This window comes from Cyanistes caeruleus, chromosome 2, assembly GCF_971803275.1.
Source record: "Cyanistes caeruleus chromosome 2, bCyaCae1.hap1.1, whole genome shotgun sequence".
Lineage (NCBI taxonomy): Eukaryota > Metazoa > Chordata > Aves > Passeriformes > Paridae > Cyanistes > Cyanistes caeruleus.
Window position 1 is genome coordinate 83,131,979 of NC_141702.1, and position 18,624 is coordinate 83,150,602.

An 18,624-nucleotide genomic window follows, 5' to 3' on the forward strand; every position below is an offset into this window, starting at 1 on the left:
GTGGGAGAGGGCAGCGCTTTCTTCTGCAAGAGGTGTATAGAGCAAGTGACAAGCATCCACACAACAGTAAAGCTCACTGTGTGCCTAGTCTTGCTCAGACACACAAAGGGACAACTGCTGCATAGAAAAACAAACAAGCCATGTATCCAAGCAGTAAACAAAAGGGAAGGGAAAACAGAGGGCCTTTGTGAGCACGGGAGATGCTGCACTGGGCAAGATGAATATCCCTTTAGGCCCTTATCTCAATCCCGACAGTGGCTGATATCAGATGTTTCAGTAAAAGCTGCAAAAACTATCTTCACAACACATCTGGGCACCTGTGTGATAGCATCCCCACAGGGTTTCTTCCTGCCAGACCCCATTTGCTGATCAGCCTACATATGGAAATCTGAAGACTGAGAGCTCTCATCAGTTTTGCTCTGGCTGATGTTGTAGCCAGAAGGACTTTCACTAATATAGCGTGCTAGCCCAGCTAGTTTCTTTCCCCACTTGCTCTATTCTGTGTGTGATATGGGGTCCTCAGCCCTTGTGGCAAGTGCAGACCCATGAGCTCTACTCCCTGTGTTGAGATAAGGACAGCCCAAGGTGGACTATACCTTTTCTAGCTCCATCTAATTGCCATGGGTTGGGGGCTCACCCATTCTTCATCCAGCTATTTTAAACACTTTGTAGCAGCATGCCACCACTCTTTCCCTCTGTGGGAGGCCATTCCTGAAGGATGGGTTAGCGGGAGTGTAAAGAGCAAACCAGGTGATCCACATACCACTGCCATGGAAGTAATGGAAGGTCCAACAATGCTCCATGGCCCAACTGGAGGGTGTATACCAACATTTCCAGGTGCTTGAGGCATTAAGTCTGCTGCCTTCATTCTGCATGTGGCAGGACTGATGAACAGAGGAAATAAATTTGAGGAAGTATCCCAGGAACAAAAGACAAGCATCTGGGATTTACTGACAATTGCTGATCTGAGATTTATTGGCAATTGCTGAGCAAGTTGATGGAGTGCAACATTATTGTGAGAGATCTTTGACAGACCCTAAAATGACATTCCATAAGATACCAGAGTGTAATGTACAAAGCTATTGTACATAGATCTCCTAATGGAAAACCGACACTATCTATTCATACTCAAAGCACAAGGAGACCTGTAAGAGATGGTCCAAAGATTCTCTCATCTGTCTCACGACTGTCTCTAGAACAGAGACTGAGACCCTGAATATCACAAGGGACTTTTTTGCAGGGGTTTGGGCCTAGCTGAGGTGGATGTTTGCTAAGTGATTGTTTGCAGGTGGTTGCACAGTCCACTGCCCTTGTTCCTGCTGGTGAGCAGAGGTTTGTGCATGGTACCCTGCGCAATGGGTTTCCACGACACACTGCCCTCGTTCCTGCTGGTGAGCAAAGACTTGCAAAATGTGGTTTGCTCTGTACCCTACACCTGCCCCCTGCGCAATGGAATTCATCACAGTGGTCATCAATCTCCTCTGCTTTTGGCCCTATGCCCCTCGCTTTGTAAAAGACTATAAAATTACACCCTGAACTTACCTTCCTTTGAGATCTCCCCAGCAGACAGAAGCCTCTGCATTGTTGGACGGCTGAGCGGACTTTGATACTGGTAGCTATAATCCCCTTACTCCCTTTCTCTTATGGTTTGCTTTCTCTTCTTTTCCCTCTATCACATATTAGTGCTGATGAGCACTCAATAAAGTGTGTTTTGCTGTTTAAGTCCTTGGTTTGCTGATAATCTTTTGTACTCTAAGATTGAATAAAAGAACCACATCATGAATCCCACCTTGTGGATCATGACAAGACCAAAGGAAAAAAAAAAAAGAAAAAAAAAGGAATAAACTTTAAAAGTTTTGTTTGGCTGTAAATGAGAATTGCTCCTGGCTCTCTGTACATGATGCTCTTCTTGAGAATTTCTCAGCAGCTTGGGTGATCACAAAATCACAGGTGTGAAACTCTGACCTAATAGATTTTCTGGGCTAAGTCCTCCCCATGGATGTGATCAGATGTGAGCCTGGGACTGCCTTCAGAAAGACCTTCCCTCTCCTCAGCATATTCTCAGTGTGAGAAGTTGCAGAATAAACCACAGGGAACCTTCTGGCTCTCAGTTCCTCTGACAGACTGTTGATAACACTGGGAGGTGTGGGGCTTTGTTTTCTCCTGTCCCTTGCATGCACACATACATACATGCATGTGTGCAAGTGCCACTGGTTTCCAGGTTCTTGAATCTGTGATTTCCCCCAGCTGCAGGATTACTCTCCCAGACAGCAGAAGTGGTTTTGTTTTATTCCCCACGCCTTCCCTCAAATAACTGATTTTGGGGGAACACACTGCACCAATTCATTGCTACTCATTGATGTCCCTTCTGTAACATCCTTGACCATGGATCACAGTCCCTGTGGCCTGTTAAGTGTGTTTGGGTTCACACCACTACAGCCCCAGGCAGGGGCTGCATCTCACTGTCCCTGCTGTGCCCACTCCTGGAGGAGCCCCAGGGAGGTGAGCACTTGGCTGCTCACTGGTGCCAGCTCTTTGGATGCTTGTCCACATCTCCAATCTGCCCTCCGTGTCCCGCCGCAGTCTCCAGAGGAGGCTCCCTGACTTTCACTCCCTGACTTCATCACAGGGTCACAGCTGTGCTGGCTGTGCATTGTCACTGCATAGCATGCTATGTGAGACCAGCTGAGGACTGCAGGTCATTCACAGGAGTTTTAGCACATGGGACTTGGCTGGGTACTCCAACTACATTAAAATCCACGGGCAGATAAATCAACAGCTCTCCAGGGATGATCTCTCCATGTACTAGCCCCTTCCCTCTTTCTCCTGGCCTTTGTGGTGAACTCTCAGGCTCACAGGGAGGTGAGTAAGGACACTTGAAAGCTGTGGTTCACACTTCTAGGCCTATGCTGCCTGATTTTTTAAGGCTCAGAATTATTTGCTGCTGGGACACTATACTTGTACTTTCACAGCTGCTTTAGTGCAACAGTGTTCATGCAAGAAAGCACAGCCTCAGCAAGAGCCTGCTCTCCATGGGTTAATACTGCCCTTCCTTGGGAGCAGTGGCAGCTTTGCACACTGCTCTTGTAAGTTCAAGCTGACAGCAATAGGTAATATTTCTTGAACTGCTAATGGTTTTTGGTTTGGTTCATGTGAGCTTTGTGGTTTCTGGTACCTGATTTGTAGTGTGGTTCATAATACCTAATGAAGAGCAGGGAGCAAAGCCTACTCAGAGACCATATGAATGCTTGCACTTTCCCTTTAAATTAACACTTCCATAGTGTCAACGTGGAGCTTTCCAGTCCATAGGTATTCAGGGACTTTATCACCACTTTAAGGTAATTTTTTCTTTAATACTCATTGCTGGTTTGTTGGCTAGTTGGTTTAGGGGTTGTGGGGTTTTTTTTGGTTTGTTTTTGTGTTGGCCTGGTTTGGTTTTTAGAGGTAGCAATGCTTATTTCTAAGCTGCTTCCCAGACAAAAAGAAAGCCTTTAATCAGGCTGGGAAAACCCACAAATGATGCAAAGACAGCTATGTGCTGACAGAGGTTACTGAAGGACACTGGGCTTTACCACCCCTCCTTACAAGAGCAATGTCTGCCATTAATACAGAGCACAAATTCATGAAGTATTCTTTACATGGTTAAAAGAGTCCCCTAAAACATATCCTCCCCTTCATATAGATTATAACTACCCCTCTTTTTCCCCCTTTCCCTCGCAAAAGTAAAAGCACAGTTTTGAGCTAGGGAAACCTCACAATACACACACAGTGTAGCTCCACAGCTCAGGGGCTGCACCGGCCAGCTCTACACTGCTGCTCTTCAAGATTTGCAGTGGGTCAGGGGTGCCAGGGGACCGAAGGTTGTTTCTATGAAAAGAGTTTGAAACAAAATCTTGGATTTTGAGCTTGGGTACTCAGGAAGTCAGAAAAGGTAGAGATGGGAGAAGGGCAGAATTGTGCCTCTGGCAACACAACCGTGTAGAAATGTGTTTAGCTGAATAGAGTAAGATCATGTCAGTGTTGCAGAATGTGTCCACATTCAAAAAACTTGCCTCCAATGTTGCTGACGCAATGTTGCTGAGATTGAAGACTGAATGATGCATTTGTAGCTCCCAAATTGCTCATAACAAAAATCCCAGTAGTGATCCATGCAGTGCCTGTTATTTAATTCTGTGCATAAACAAAAGAATTCATCCTCTAGGGACTCTCAGTCTAGTTTCTTTCATTAAGAATAAATGAAGTATTAATAGCAAAAAAAAAAAAGTATTACAGAACAAAATTTTTTAAAACTGTTTTTTTGATTTGAACACATTTCCATATAGCTCTGGCTGGAATAAGCAGCTTGTAGTGCAATGTATTTCAAATAGATAGAAATAATGCCCCCAATAACCAGGCTAATTAGATGTACTTTCTCTACAAACCCACAATTCTAATGTTCCTGTCTTGCTGTAATTAAAGAAGCATTTACCATGCATTGGAACTTTTAATTATGTCTAAGGTCTAATAAACTTGGAGTAAGCTAACAAATATTTTTCTGCCAGTGGGTAGATTTTAATCAGTGTTTAGAGGTTAAAAATTTCAGATAGCAGACATCAGCCAGTGTCTAAAGAGCTTGAAGAGGCATTTGAGCATATTCATTTGAACAACTGTTGTGCTCACCCCTGTAGTGTTGAGGGAACCAGTTCCCAGCATTTTCCCTTTGGTAGCTTAATTTTTGTGGGCAGAATTACTCTAGAAACTGTATTTGCATGAGGTTTTCTAGGCTGTGGAGTGGATGTGGGTACCTGCTGAATGCCATGTGTGGGTTCCTTCCCCCTTGCAACTGCTGTCCAGAGTCTAGACCAGCAGACCTCCTGCTGTAGTCAGTGGAGGAAAAGTAGGCTCATTCCCTCCCAAACAGTGTTTAAGAGATGTGAGGGCAGCCCCCTGCTGAAGATTCCTCTCTTTCTCCATCAAGACAGAGCACCTCAGTGGCCATCCCAGATTAAATACCTGAATTATAAACATCCAAAGAGAATAAGAGGCCCCACCCTGTACCCCAAAAAGCCCTGCTACTGTGACATGGAGTTGTGAGTTTGTTCATGTGTCCCCGCACAGAAATCAGAGCATGGCCCACAGGGGAGCTATTGGGGAAGAGAAGGCATCTCCTGGTGGCAATGGGGTTGCAGAAATCCAGTGGGGACAGCTTGTGCTAGCCATATAAAGAACTGTGTCCCTCTCCTCAGGAGGGAGGGGCAGGGCTGGAGGAACTGGGGGTTGGATGATGAGGACAGAGGGTCTGGGGGCAGAGCTATACCCACATGTTGTGCCTGTATGGGGTAGGGAAATGGACGTGTCGCTTGGTGACAAGAGGCTGTGAGTAGGAAGGCTGGCAGTCCATCCTAAGTAGTTTTCTATGGCTGTGTTGAGGTTCACATGGCAGTAAGATATAAAAAAAATTGCAGTGGCCAGACATGTATACAGATGGACAGCAAAAGTGCACAGAACTGTCTATGGTTGACAGGTTGGAGTCCAGGGAAGGAGGTCACCTGAGATCATTAGGACAGACTTCCCTGGCCGAGGAGTAGAGTCCGTAATAGAGGGGTGTATTCATCTGCTTTCCTGTGGCTGTTTCAGTGGGATCAGACAAGCATAGACTCTTTAGGACTTGCCCTCCCAGGAAGTTTCCTGTGCAACAGAACAACCCTTTTGAATCATAAAACACAAATCCTTTATGTTTTCTTCTGGAAGGTGGGGCATGATGCTAGAGCTCTAAAGCATAATCAGCATATTGTATCTCTGCCACATCCTAAACCACCTCCAGGAACCATTAATGCTATCTTCCCCTGATGAAATAGCTCAGAAATTTCCACATTCTCTGCAGAAGGGGGAGGGGAGTACAGTATAGGAATATATGTTAAAGGACCTACTGAGGAAGCAAACAGAGAAGTCAGGAGGCACATGCACTGGATAAAGACTGAGGGCATGCTCTTGAGAAAGAGAATGCTTTGGAGGATTTGATAAAGTGAAGAAAACTTTCAGGATGTGGAAGGGGTAAAGACTTAGATTTGGTCATGGGACTTGGGTTAGGGCACTTTGGAGGGATAGGATGAAGCCCAGAAGCTGCTGAAAAATGTGCACACAAAACAGTTCCCATGAAGGTAATATTTGCTTCAGTACAACTGACACATGCCAACTGACAACTGACACTTGTGGAATAGGTCATGCATTTTATTTTTTAAGTCTCCTGCATCTAGGGAATTACTGTAATGCAGCTTGAAGTGCCAATAAGTGGAATAAGTATGTGCCACTACCACTAACAGTAAGAGCCCTGGAATATTTTCTACCCAAATTCTCAAAGCACTCCTTTTTGTGATTTATTCATTGACTCTTTGTGTCCTCAGGGAAGGAAGGGATTATAATGATCACCCACTTTGCAGGTGGTGAAATGTGGGGGCCGAAGAATTGGACAGCAAAGACATTGTAATGCTCCCCTGGAGAGCTTCTCTTTAGGCAAGGCATAGTGAGAAGGTGTCTTTCCCAGAGACCTTTGTGAGCTACATGTTAATCTGTTGTATCCTATTGGTTTTCTTCTCCATCACTCTACCCAGTTACTTGTATCCCAGATTCTCCCTGCCCTTCTCCTTCCCTATGTAAACCCTAGATTTTCCCCTATTCGAGATAGCTGCTGTTGCAGGCTCCCTTCACACAGGGTCCTGCTTTTAATAAAGGCTAGTTCTCTGTGGAATGCCACACAGTGCCTCAGTCCCTCTCTCCATGTCACCTGAAAGCTGCCACCAGGCAAACCTGCTAATCACTCGCTGGCCTAGGGACATGCCTGTAGCCCTGGGCCGCCACTTCTGGTGGATGGCGGCACCCCTACCATCTATCGCACCAGAGCAGTGAAACAGAGGGTAAGTAGCTGAGCTGTGAATAGAGCCATAACTGTTATCTCTCAGCATCACGTTCCCAAGCCAGTGGTTGGGAAGTAAAAAGTTGCAGCAGCTGCCAGGAAAAGCCTCTGGCATCCTAAGGAGGTATCTGTTGAACCTTCCTGATATGACTGTGATGTGAAGACAGACATTCAGACACCAAGAGGGCAGAGCCGAGAAAGCTCAGTCTTATGCCAGGCAGGTTCTCTGGTGCTCCGGCTCCTGTGGCCTGGACCCCAGCACCATTTGGAGGTGCTCAAGCAGCAGAATTCTATTTTTGAGAAACAGATTTACATGGGTGAACCCCAGCTCTCTCTCCTCTAACTCCCAGGTACCAGGCTGGTTTCTCACCCACTCACAGCAGGCAAATCACAAGTCAACAAGGGTGTTTGGTGTGATTTGAAAGTGTGGAGAATATTTGGGGTCTGCTACCTCTCTCTGGTTATAACTGATGTTCAAGGTTGACTGTTAAGCTACAAGACCAAAGAAAAGGGGCACAGGTCCACACAGCTATAGGTGACACAGTGTGTCTGCTCTATATGCTGTACTGTGTGCAATACATACAAAATATACAGATTAAAATGGAAATATAATAGGAAACCTATCTCTGTGTTTATCTTTAAGAAGCTTACTAGGAACTTATCTAGTTAGCTTAGCTAGGGAGCTAGCTATGTAATAGACAACTTCCCAAAAGGCAGCTTTCCATAGTTGTGGAGAAGGTTGTCTCCAGATGCAGAGCAGAAGTTTAAAACATTCCTGTTGCTGTGGGAAAAAGCTCAGACCCTTACTGGACAATACACAGTTAAGTTGCTTGGCCACAACCAAAACACTCCCAAAGCCTAGTAGGAGGCTAGTGAAGCCTTTGTTGGTGAAGCCCGTCTTGCTTCTGTCTTACCTCCTGACCCTTTCTTCAGGAACTTACGCAACTCCCTTTCTTCACTTACTGCCTTTACTGGATCTGACTGAAAACACACATAAGAAATGCAGACCACCAGAGCCAAGCTCTAGAAGATGTTTTCTCAATGGGGGCCAGCAGACCAGCTCATCCTGGCAGTGGAAGGTGGCCTAACTTTGCTTACACTGGCTGTCTCTGTCTCTCAAACTAGTACAGGCTAAAGTGAAAAGACTAAACTTGCCTTCTTCAGCTGAGGAGGGGCTGGGGGAGTAGAATGATGGCACTGAGAGTTATTGCTGTGGCATTTATGGAGCATCTTGCTATGAATCAATATCTCACCATAATTACCTCATTTGCCAGTTTTTTCAAATCAAATAACAAGGTTCAGTGCTTGACCAGATCATTCTTCATCCTTTTGCATTTTCTCCTCTCCTTTGCAGTGGAGGGGAGCCCCTTCTTCTATTAATCATCAGGCCTTGGGGTGAGTTGGATTACACCCTGAAAACTAGTGGCTTCTTTTGTCTCTTATGCCTGAATACTGTCACCAGAAGGTGGGAGGCCAGGCCAGGCTGTCCACTCTGGGAGGATAGGGGGTTATTTGTCCAGCTGGCTCCATGCTGAGATGGGAGACGGAAAGCAATGAGCTCACGTTCTATTCAGACAGTGACATTTCCATGGGGTAGGGCTCATCCATCATGATGTGGTGGGTGAGGAGAACTGTTAACTGTTTCAAGCTGGCTGCCTGCCTTCTCTGCTGCTGCAGCTGGGCTTGCTGCCACGGGGACCTGCAGCATCCCTGGGGAAGCACTGTATGGGGTCTGGGGAGAACCCCCCCCCCCGCCACCCTGAGCAGAGGGACGGTAAGGAGGACAGAAGACCCCCCACCATGACTTAGTGTTAGGGGAACAGAGGCATCCATTTGTAGGGAAACTGCTTCTATTTCACCCTCAGCTCTGGAGAGATTTCTTTTCCCCTTTGTACCTGCTGTTCTCTTTGCAGACGACAGGCAGACTCCCCCCAGCATGTTTCCTGGCTGTGTAGGAGCTCATGGTTTGTATCACAGACTGACATGCACCACCTTTTATCTCAGGGGTTGATTTCTGGCTGGACCCATCACCCTCCATGCTGTGGCTGGGACTTTTTTGTTTCTTTTGCTCAGCAAAGCATCATGATCATATGGGTGGTGACTTGGCTTTTGTAAAAACAGCACTTGCTCAAAATCAGAAGATTATCATATCCTCAATCCTCTTCATGCCTCATTCTTCTGAGGCAGCTTCCAAGGCAATACCTATTACTAGGTATTACAAGCAAAGCAAATTCTTGTAGCCAAATGGCTCATTAGCTCCCGCTTCTCTGGGGATGCCCTTATGCCTTTCCTCTGCTCTCTCCCCTGTGAGAAGCAAAGGACACCTTTGCCAGGGCAAAATAAAGAACAATTAGACAGTCATTAATCTGCAAGAAGGGAGGGCAGGAGGAGCACCAGCTGCTGAACTGCTGTTGCACAGCTGAAGTGTGGTTTTCTAGGGGCAGGTGGGAGTGCAGCTTGGATCAGAGATAGGGGAACTGTCTTGTGCCTCTCTCTTGCTGTCAATTAGTACAAGAGATTTGCAAGTAGCCAGAGACCTCGGGAGCAGCTCTCAAATCTGCAGGCATACTCTTTGGAAACTAATTTTGGTCTTTCACCCCCTTTTAGCTGCTTCTCAGCAATGCACTCTAGAGTGAAAGCAGAACAGATGCTTATTTTGCCAGGGAGTCAGCGGGGCTTTACCAATTCCCTGGAGCCTGAGGGGTAATAAAAAGAGACCTGGGAGTCACAGCACTGAAATCAGCAAGCCACTTTCAATCATTTATCAGTAGTCCTGGCAAATCAGGGAGGTCCCAGATGACTGAAGGTTAGCAAATGTGATGCCCATCTCTAAAGGTCAGAGGGATGATCCAGGAAAATACAGGCTTGTCATCCTGATCTGAGTACCAGGGAAGGTCATGGAGCATATCATCTTGAATGCCACCATGTGGCAGGTATGGGACAATCAGAGGATTTGGCCCAGTCACCACAGGTTTATTAAATGTAAGTGCTGCTTAACAAACCTGATCTCTTTCTCTGACAAGGTGACCCACTTAGTGAATGATGGAAAGGCTGTGGATATATCTACCTGTGCTGTAGTAAAGCCTGTGACACTGTTTCCTCCAGGAGAATCTGGCTACTCATGGTTTGGACAGGTGCACTCTTTACTGGGAAAAAAATCTGTCTGGATGGCCAAGCCCAGAGAGGGGTGGTGAATGGAGTCACAACAGCTGGTGGCTGGTCACAGATGCTGTTTACCAGGGCTCAGTGTCAGCCAGTTCTTTTTAATCTTTATCGATGATCTGGTTGAGGGCATTGAGTGTACCCTCAGTTAGTTTGCAGGTGACACCAAAATGGATGGATGAATGGAAATTGATCTGCTGGAGCATAGGAAAGCCCTGCAGAGGGATCTGGACAGGCTGGATCAATGAGCCAAGGCCAATTTTATGAGATTCAACAAGACCAAATGCCAAGTCCTGTATGTGGCTGACAACAACCCAATGCAGCCTGGGGAAAGAGTGTCTGGAAAGCTGCATGGCAGAAAAGGACCTGTGGTGTTTAGCCTGGAGAAAAGGAGACTCAGGGGGCACCTTATTGCTCTCTACAATTGTCTGAGTGAAGGTTGTAGTGAGGTAGAGGTTGGCCGCTTTTCCCAAATAACAAGTGACAGAACAAGAGGAAACGGTAATGAGTTCTGCCAGTGGAGCTTTAGATTGGGTAATGGAAAAAAAAATTACTGAATGGGTAGTCAAGCATTGGAAGAACAGGCTGTCTAGGGAAGTGGTGAAATCACCATTCCTGGAGGTGCTTAAAAGACATGTAGATGTGGCATTGAGGGACATGGTTTAATGTTGGACTTGGAAATGTTGGGTTAATAATTGGACTCAGTAGTCTTAAAGGTCTTTTCCAGACTAAATGATTCTATGTTTCAATTAGGTGCTTTGTTGCTGGAGAGAGACCCTTGTGTGACAGGGTGGTACCTGCAATGGCAGCCAGCATGGGGGCTCCCCATCCCCAGCTTTCAGACCCTGCATGAAACTCCCTGCTCATGTCTTTCTCTGTGCCCAGGTCCTTGAGCTGATGCTCATCCAACCTGTAAGGGGCCACCTGCCTTCTTCTGTACCATCTCCTCCATGGAAACGTGTGGGGAGACCTTTATGCATATGGGGGAAGCTGGTGTTTTGCTAATGTGCTGCAGAGGAGGAACATGTACATCCACCCAGAGAAGCCTTCCTTTTCCCTCCTGCTGCAGGAGGCTGCTGGTGGTTTACATGAAACAGTAATAGAAGGGTCCTATGAAAATGGAAAAGACTGCCCAGAGGCCTCCTGCAGGAAAGGTGTTTCTTCCTGGGAAGAGGAGAAAGGGATGAGATTGTTCTGAAAAGATGCTCTGGACTGCACCAGAATGCACCATGCAAAGAGTTTGAGTGGTGGCTGGTTATGAGCCCCGGTGGGGAGGGCAGCATGATTCAGGCTCAGTTATTAAGACCATAAATCATGGAGACAGTCATGGGAAAGGCTGATGAGAAGAGTATGTGCAGCTAGGAATGCCAGGAGGGAGAGACAGTGCCATCAGAGGCACAGAGCTTCTACACATTGTGTTATTTTAAGAATTTTTCTTTTTTATGGCAGTGCTGTCAGTTTTCTCAGAAGAAGGGAACAATTGATTTTAAGCTCCCATTTCCTGAAGACCCAGGAATGAATTCCAGGTTGCTCCTGACAAGAACAAGAGCTGGGGAGTGGGGGGTGAAACAGCATTGGCAAGGACTGCAGGGCAAAAATGAAACGTAAGGACAGGGCTGGAGTAAGGCACCAAAATACCAGGAAGCCCCCCATATTTGAGGCAGGGGCCAGCCTGGATTTGGGATTGCACTATTTTTACTGTCAAAAGCAGAAGGCAGGTTGTTGGGATGGGGAGGTCAATCCACAGCACAGTCTGTGGTGGAAGGTGAAGCTGTTTGAGGTAGCTTGGAGGGAGGCTTTGCAAAGCCAGGTTTGCCACAGCCCCTCCCCTTGGGCAGCCCATGTACCACTGATGGCTTCTCTGCTGCACAAGCCCTGCTGCTTGTGGTAAGCTCTAAGTGCTGTAGGTGTGATGCCTAACTATCTGAAGGGTATAGTAGGCAGATCCTTGTCCACTTGCAGTTGTCCAAGGCTCCCATATCTCCTTAGAAGCCCTCAGCTCTTTCTGGTTAAATGCTGAGCTCTCTCAGAAATATCTGGGCTAAGGAGAGGCAGTCACCCACAGCAGTGCAGCCAGTGTGCCTGGTGACTGCACTTTGCTTTGGAGCTGAAGGCAACTGCCTGGCTCTGGCTTAGCTCTGACTTCGGTTTTGGCTCTCAGAGCATCAGGCATAGCTGGAGCTGCACAGGGACATACAATAAGCTTTAGGCACTACTCATACGGATAGCAGGGCTCTGGCTTGCTGCAAAGCCCATTAAGGACACTGGGTTAGAAAAGGCAGAGTCTTATTAGTGTAAATCTATTGGATGAAGGATACCCCAGAGATTTTTCTCTGCAGTGTAGCTCTTTTCAGAGGCAGATGAAGTTGAAATAATCCAGGGCAGCCTATGAGAACATAAAAACTGGTCTTGGTTGAACAGGTCAGATGCCAACCAGGCTGAAACAGGGCAGGAGCCTGTTCAGAGGCTGCAGCTCAATGTTCAGGCATGGGATGGGACCCCCTTCCTTCTCAATGGTATGGAACATTTTCTGATGCTTGCACAAGCAGGAGGTGATACCTTTGATCTGCTTTGTGGTCTGCTGACAGGCTTTACTTGCAGCCCTACACCATGCAGGAGCAGCCCTGGCCCTTCTTCCTTGTCCACTCTCAAGAAAAGCTTTCAGAGGCATGTTAGTCTGGCTTTTTCATGGAACAATCTGTGATGCATCTGCCTCATGCCCAGGGGCTCACATGGGATGTGAAAAAGCCCTGCAGGGATGTATGGGTCATCTCTGAACTCCAGTTGCCAAAACCTTCAGCCTGCCCTGGAATCCCCCATCATAGCCACCAAGCTGCAAGGTATCAAGCTCTGGGCTAACCTGTCTCTTCTCAACGCAGCGTGAAATAATTAGCTAATTAATCCCCATTCCCTCTCCATGGTAGGGAGCAGTACTGGCTCAGTGCCAAACCAGATGTGCAGGAGCAGGCACTGATCCTGACTTATGCTACATAAGTAGAGGGAGTGGGAGGGCTACAACATCCCCGAGCCCTTGGTGCAGCAGGTTAGGGCAGTGAGCCCAGGGGACCAGACTGCACTGTCTGCCTCCTTCCACTGAGAGTCCTAAGTGCAGCAGAGGATCAAGATGCAGCCAAGAGAGGCTGAAGGGAGTCAAGGGGGCTGTCCTCAAACAAGGTGGGACAGTGCTGCTGGTAGGCCATAGAGGGAGGAGGGTTTCCCAGAGATCAGAGATCCAGCGGTAGTGAAAATCCAGGAATGAGCTGTAGCTGGCATCAGCACAAGGCTATCACTGACAGAAAAGGGCTGGGGAAAGGAGTCAGGTTCAGTCAGAGCCCTCATGGGAATGAGCGTGTGGCATGTGTACAGGGCCACATGATGGGAGAGTGTGAGAGTGTGGAGAAATGTGGCTGGAAGGAGGTGCCCCCTCCATTGTCAGATGGATAAGCTCATCCAACAGGTCTCCCCCTTGCCATCCTCACTGAGCTGATAGACAAGGCTTTCCCAGCCAGAATCAGGACCCAGCTCTGCTCTGGGTTCTGGGCTCTGGGGCTCACGTGGGCTGGCAGGGTGTTCCTGTGGTGGGCTGCAGCTGCAGCCTGTACCTCTAAATCTTCTCTGTTTTTTGGGTCACTTTGCTCTGCTTACAAATCCTGGTCTTGTCTTACAAGCCATAAATCTTCCTCTCCAGTCAGCACCATTTATTTTTTTTTCTCTGGTCTTGTTAAAATAACAGGGTCAGAATATTTAAAATCCAGATTGTTGCATTTTCTGTGGTTTTGGCTCATAACAAGTATTCTCTTCCATTCTGGGAAAATGGCATAGACCTGTGGCCAGACATCTTTGCTTAGGAGTTTGTAGGAAGAGAGGAATAGGGAAAAAGGGTAGCAAAGGATATGCTGAAATAATATGCTGAAACTCACACAGACGTTGCATGTATGTACAATTCCATGGATATGTGTGGCACACCCGATGCACCTGCATGCACACAGCCTTACCTTCTCTGCTTTCACACACTTACCACCTTGCTGGCACCCACCACCTCTCTTCACTGAGGCACAGCCTAGCACAGATCAGAGTTACATCTTGTCCCTCCACCTAACCCTCATATCCAATCCCAGACATCTGGCAGGAAATGAGTGGTTCCCATCCTTCCCCTTGCTAAGCATGACTGTTCACACAAATCTGGTCTCTGCCATCTCAGCTTGGTGCTCTGAGCCTTTAGGACCTCCCTAGTGTCAGGAGCTACTTTTCAGCAACTCCCATACTGAGCTGTGCTCCTCACCCCTTCCTGCAAGATGCTGGTGGCTCCTGGGAGAAGCACCATATCTCCTCTGCTGCCTGCCTGGAGAGGGGAAGAGACTGTGAGAGTAGGGTTCATGTGTTGGCAAAGTGGTAAACAGCCTCTGCCAAGCACCAGGACAGCCCTGAATTAGATCAGGAGCCTGCCAGAAAATTGTGTATAATGGTGCAAAGCCAGCATTCCATGCTCAACTAGTCTGGAGCCTGCAAATGTGCAGTGAAGCATCCATTTGTCTGCATTACAGTTCTCTTCTTAATGACTGTATGACTCATGTTTCTGCAGGTTTCACATGAGGGGCTCTACTCACTTGAGCATGCAGTCAATACTCCGTTCAATCTTCATCACTCACTGTCTGGCTCCAGGCTTTATTTATTGCACAGCATCAAATCACCAAGCCAAAGACAAAAATGGCTCACTCCCTTGTGGCCCTTTTGGTGGGTATTCCCAGTGATCCAGCTTTAACAAAATTAGCATTGCTTCTACCTTTGGAGGTGATCTTGCTGTCTACTGTGCACACACGAGGGACTGAGCTGTAGCAGCTGTACAATCAATAGCACAGGGCACCTTGCAGAAACAGCCTGAACCTCAACCTGGTTTCTAATCCGCCAGCACATCCTCTTCTCCCTTAGGGAAGAATTGCAACATAAAGCTCGGGAACATATTAGTGTGTAGTAGTGAGAGTGACCACAGATGGGGTGTCAGGCACACAGAAACAGTAAATTCTAGGTTATCAAAAGTAATCCCTAATGGTGGTGCTCTGTCTGAGAGAGCAGACAGAGCCCAGGCTTTTACAGTGTGTGTCATTTTACAGCTGACAACACACAAAAAATTTCTGAGTGCTTCTGCGAAGCAGATCTAGTATGGGGACAACTAAAACAGCAAGAATTAACAATTAATGACAAAAATGCAAAGTTCCAGGACAAAGGCTGGAGTCCCACCCAGCTCTCTGGGTGATTTTAAACAATCTTGCATTTTCCCTCTTTGGCTGCCTCCCTCTACCTCATTTCCCTCCCAGCCTGTGCCTGCTCCTTCAAAATACAGCCTGCTTTCCTGTCCAGTCCCTTTCCAGCCTCAGAGCTGTTCTGGCCTGTGTGCGAAGGGAGAGGGGCTCTGAGGAAGAGTCATGGTAGAGTGGGACTTGGTGTCTCAACATGTGCATGACAGGGGTGAGCTGAACTTGGGCAGAAATGAGACAGATGAGTGCTGTGTGCATGTATATATATGCAAATATAATACATATGTATGTTACATACATACATACTCTCTATATATGTATATATGTATGTGTATATATATATGTATATATATGTATGTATATACATATACATATATTTGTTTAAGAGTGCTTTCCAGCACTTTGACCTGAATCACCATAGTAATTCCAGTATCCAGCTCCCTTCAGACTCTCATCTGAAACAGTTATTTTTCATTACAAGAGGGGAAAAAGGAAGCATTTACTAGGCATGATTACTTTTACAGAATCATAAAACCAAACATCCTCTTTGCCAGTGGGTTTCACAACTGTTTGCTGTGAGGGAAACATAAGAGAGAAAATGCTGGTTTAGTTTGGAAGACCCTTTTGCATTGCTTTGAGCCGTATCCCCAACTTTCTCCAGGCAGCTGAAGATGGCATGTAGTCATCATTAACACCAGCTGAAGTGGAGGGTATGGCTGTAGTTTATGTGATCCACTTCTCCACAGCTCAGAATAGGCACCTGGGTGCTGTTTTTGTTCTAGAATCTGGTGAGGTTCAGTGAATGTGGTATGTAAAGCAAAACAACGTTTGGCTTTCACACTCAGTTCTCTTAAATATTGCTCTTAAGGGTTCTGATGGGGCCAAGCTAACTTAGGGTCTAAGCTGAGTAGCCCTGCAAGAGAAGACACGTTCACCCAAGAATATCTTAGCCATCACATGGGTCATGGTTGTCATTGCCCATTCTCTGATGGGTCCATGGAGTAGCTGGACCCATTCTGGAGACCTTGGGGTGGAGGGGAGTACCAGGACAAAGGGCCCTGGCACCACAGTGACAGACCGAGGGCTGTTGGGTTGTTTCATACCTATTAGTTTTGGAGCTGCTGCCTTGGCTCATCTTCTTGTGGGAGAAGTCAAGAACAAAGGACAAAAGGACCAGTTTTGAGTAGTGTGATCAGAAGCCATCAGTTTCAACAGCTGCAGGTCTGGGACAGGAAGGAGAGGTTTAGAAAAGGCAGGAGTAGTGCTGGATAAGAGAACATCAGGGGAGAGCTCTGAGACACTCCCTTCACAAGGCTTCCCTGGCACAAACTACCCCAAACCTGCCTGTGCCATGTCCTTTGCCCAGCCCCTGTGCTGGGGTTTGAGTGAATCTGAGAAGCCTTAGCCAGGGACTTAACCAGATGTTTTGGGAAGGCTCAGGGTCAAACACTGGCACATGTCTCAGTGCTGGGCAGCAGTACAAGCTCCTCCCTGCCACAGCCACTGTGAGCACTAATTGCAGGCTGCACCTTGCCACCCCGACCCCACAGAGAGGGACACACAGGCTCACCCACTTGAGTACTGCAGCTTTATTTAAATTAAACAATCCACACAGAGAGTCTGTAAGTTACATGGCAGGTGCACTGGGGCTGGGGGGAGGTGGTGGATGAAGCAATGCTTATAAAACATCTCACCCTGTTTAAAAGGTTCAGTTCAGTCCCTTTGAGTTTTGTGCTTTTAACATGGACAGCTTGGTATCATGGTGGCAAGAGGGTCTCAGCTCTACTCAGTGGTGGCAGTGACACTCTGTGAGATGTGGAGTGGGGATGGGACAAGACATGGTGGCAATGAGGGAGGTGGGTGGAGATGAGGATGTGTCCCAGGATCCCCACCTAGGATACTGATAGCAAAAAACCCAAGAGATACCAGAGGACCTCCCTCCCTCCTCCACAGTATCCCCAAACAGACTGTCTGTCACTCCAGTTTTGGGGGGCTGTTTCCAAACACTTCTGTCAGGTCAACCAACACTTTCTTACTGGCCTTGGTGACCTGGAAGTGTGAGGCAATGTAGTCCCACTGGAACTGCATCCCACTGAAGTGGCTCATTGTTGGGCCTGAGCTGGGTCTCCCTGCACCTTGGAAGTTGAGGATGGGATTTTGGTGTAATCCCCTTCTATGGGATCCAGGGATGAAATCTGCTGCTGTCTCTCCAGGCTGGAAATTAAACACTTGGTGAGGGTTAGTAAGGAGCATGGAGTGAGAAAGAGTGTGGAAATCTCTATCTAATGCTCACTTCTGGCCAAAGGCAGATGTTAGAGTTGCTTCCCCATGAGACAGTTATATCTTGGATGATGGCCCCTTTCCTCTGCTATGTGTATTGTGATACGGTCAGGATGGTTCTGACTGGGAAAAAGGACCCAAGCAAAAACATGTTGGCACCAAATTTCCCATTCCATCTAGAAATTAGAGATTGTCTCCATGCTGTCAGGGAAGGGCTGTGACTAAAACCACAAAGAAGAACCATATATCTGTAGCATTCACAGCTTTTAGGGAATGTCTTGAGATGAATGCATGCTGTAGGGCCCCCTGGAATGAGATGGTACATCTATAAGATCCAGAAAACTGGAAAACAGGCCAAACTCATCTATTTGAAAGCACTGACACTAAGCCACTTTACCCAGTCTTAACACCAGCAATTACATTAATGTGCTGAGAAGCTGCGGATAGGCAGCAAAGAAGAACAAACAAGGTTTGATGAGAGGAAAAGGTCACCTCCAGCAAACTCTGAATCTTCTTGTCTCAGGATGCTACATGCATGGGAAAGCTTCTTTGCTCCTGGTCTGTAAATACCTTCCCTCAAGAGCATCTGAATTTTCCCAGGGAAATGTGCTCACCAATCCCTTGCTCAGTCTCTGTGTGGTATGTGCTGCCACCATACAAAAGACCCAAACACTATTCCTGTCAATGCCTGTGGCATTTTACAGACAGAATGGTATCTGTATTCTCCTCTCAGCACAATCTAGGTGCTGCCTGAGCTGACCATGCTGCTACAACCTGGATGTCCCTCTGTTTGGCTCTTGACAACAAGGCCCAGTGAGACATGATATACCAAATGCCCCACCTTTGAAGGTGCTCAGAGTTGGAGCATGGACTGTGGAAATGGGAAGGGTGGGGACTCCACCTCCAAAAGGGACCCTGTCTCCTCCCTGCTGCATTTCTGGCAGCTGCAACAGACCCCCACCTCAGCTTTTAGCTTTGATCCCTCTACAAGCTACTGAGATAAACACCTTGCTGGTGCTGGACTTACAGTGCAAC

The 18,624-nt window shown here is 47.2% G+C and overlaps 1 protein-coding gene across 2 annotated transcripts in view; it reads right to left on the reverse strand.

The window, feature by feature from the left end:
- The window catches only part of MDGA1 (MAM domain containing glycosylphosphatidylinositol anchor 1), a 229,423-nt gene that overhangs the window by 46,162 nt on the left and 164,637 nt on the right, over positions 1 to 18,624 (reverse strand). The gene's annotated exons all lie outside the window — the stretch shown is intronic.